The sequence below is a fragment of the Chinchilla lanigera genome, unplaced genomic scaffold, assembly GCF_000276665.1.
Source record: "Chinchilla lanigera isolate Chin_1 unplaced genomic scaffold, ChiLan1.0 scaffold00048, whole genome shotgun sequence".
In the NCBI taxonomy this organism is placed as follows: Eukaryota; Metazoa; Chordata; class Mammalia; order Rodentia; family Chinchillidae; genus Chinchilla; species Chinchilla lanigera.
Window position 1 is genome coordinate 9,889,375 of NW_004955449.1, and position 2,507 is coordinate 9,891,881.

A 2,507-nucleotide genomic window follows, 5' to 3' on the forward strand; every position below is an offset into this window, starting at 1 on the left:
ATTGACCTACGAATCCATGTTTTTCCTGAGGTTTCATTCCCTCTCTCTCTCTCTTCCCCCCACCAAGTGCTGCACTTAAGAAGAGTCCATTTAAATAATGGACTTTTCTCTGATGGGAGATACTCTAACTCATCTCTTACCTCTGATGGGAGATACTAACTCATCTCTTACCTCTGATGGGAGATACTAACTCATCTCTTACCTCTGATGGGAGATACTAACTCATCTCTTACCTTTGATGGGAGATACTAACTCATCCATGTGTTTCAAACAATCCCAACAAAGTGGCCATTTCCCTCTCTACCATCATGAAAGCTAAAGAGCCAGTATCTCCACGTTAAGGAAAGCTTTTCAAGAGCAGGAGCTGGAGCACTAGCTGAGCTCCCTGAAGAGTGACCCTGCACCCTTCTCCACTTAGCGTAGGTGAAGGGGAGGCCCCTCTCCCTACCACAATGGGACAGTAAGAAGAATTGCACAGCCACTCTTTGAGAAACTGTTTCCAACCTCATTCTTCCCACTTTGATACTGTTTAAATACCAGAAGTCAGAGTTCAGTTAATAGTCATAGTTCTCACTCAGAACTACCTCTCAAAGATGAATACCTGTCATGCCAGCATTCTAGGAGGCTAAGGCAAGAGATCACAAGTTTAAGCCCAGACTGGATAACTTAGCAAATTAATTAGACCCTGTCTCAAAATTTAAAAAAAATTAAACAGGCTGGGGATATAGCTCAATGTGAACACTCTGACTTCAAGTCTCCCCCCGCCCCGAAAAAGAATCCTTGATGGTCCTGCTTAAGGATCAACCATTTCACTCTTAATGTAAGTATGAATATAACCTCTTGTTGGACCTCAGCATAGCCATCTTTTGAAATAAAACTATCTGCAGTAACATGGGATATCGGTATTGTCCCCTAAAGATACTGTATTGCACCACGCACCCTCTCAGCTTTAGGGTGTAACTGAAATAACAAAAGCACCCTCACAGATCCCTGGTGTACACATAAAAAAGTGTGTATGAGTGTGCATAAGTTCTGCGCTCACTGGAGTGGAAAACAAACAAAAGAAAACAAATAGCACAACACTGAACTCTAGCATCAAGAAAGATAGAGTATATGGAAGTGAGGCTTTTTTCCACCCACACTTGAGAAAGATGGTTACTTTCTGTAGCTATAAACATACAAAGCTAGCTATTAGGAAAAAATGCAATGAAATATTTATGAATTGGGAACAGTAATAATATTTTCTTCTGGTTGTCAGCATTAAATAGACGCATGTAAATGGCTCGGATGTGTTTCACAACTAGTGAGCACATTAAATGGTATGTGTTAGTCAGCTCCCCTGTTGCTGAGACACAAAGCAGACACACACAACTGAAATGGAGGAGCCATTCAAGTTAGCTTATGGTTTCAGGAGATCCAGCACATGCTTACCAGGCTCCAAGACAGAAGCTTCATGGTGGAAAGGTGTGGCTGAGAAAAGCTGCTTAGTTCCTGGCAATAAGGAAGCAGAGCAGGGCAGCTGTGACAGAGAGGAAGGGGCACATGACCTTATATGGACCCAGAATGATGCCCCCATGTTACATAAACTCACCAGGAGTGTCTTTTACCATCTTGCTAGGGATTCTTACCACCACGACGTTGACCTGTCAAGATTAATGGTCATGTGCTAGCTATCTTTATTAGTCACCTACTTATCACTGGGACAAAACACCAGACATCAAACACTTAAAGGAGGAGTGGTTACTGTGGCTCACAATTTCAGAGGGTTCAGTCCAGCTCCAAAGCAGAAACTCTGTGGTGGGCAGGTATGGTGAAGAAAGCTGCTCATCCTGTGGGAGCCAGAAAGCAGAGTGAAGGGAGGAGCCAGGGACAGGCTTGTACCTTTCCAGGTCGTATCCACAGTGCACTGCTTTTCTGACCAGACCCAAACTCCTACCAACATATTTATCTCTGAACTCACTGGTGGATTGATCCCCACAATCTAATCACTTCCCACAACCCCTACTTCTAAATGCATGAGACTGAGGGGAGGGGACACACCCTAGATCTGAATTATAACAGTATTGTTTCTCTTGTCATCAAGTAACTGAGCATCATTATTGCTGTTGTTCACATCCAAAACCCAAGAGCAGTGCTCACTATGAGATAGGATATAACAGTTTTTGAATGAATTAATCACACTATAAAGAGCTAGTGATTCCCATAATGTTCAAGATGATTGTTCTAAAACATATTCTATTCATACATTGTTAGACTTTGTTCTAATTAGATAAGCATTGAATCATTCTTGTTTATTGTTGTATACCCATGCCATTCATGCACTAAATGCTCAAAATATAAATACTTTGAGTGAATAGAAAATATTTTTAGACATTTCTTATTTGAAGTCAGTATCAGATTTTGGCAGAAAGAATAAGTTAACACACAATTCATTATAATTTCACTCTCTTGCTGCTGCTTTCAGGAACTATAAGTTAAACTTACTGAAAGATAATGATTTTAAAGTA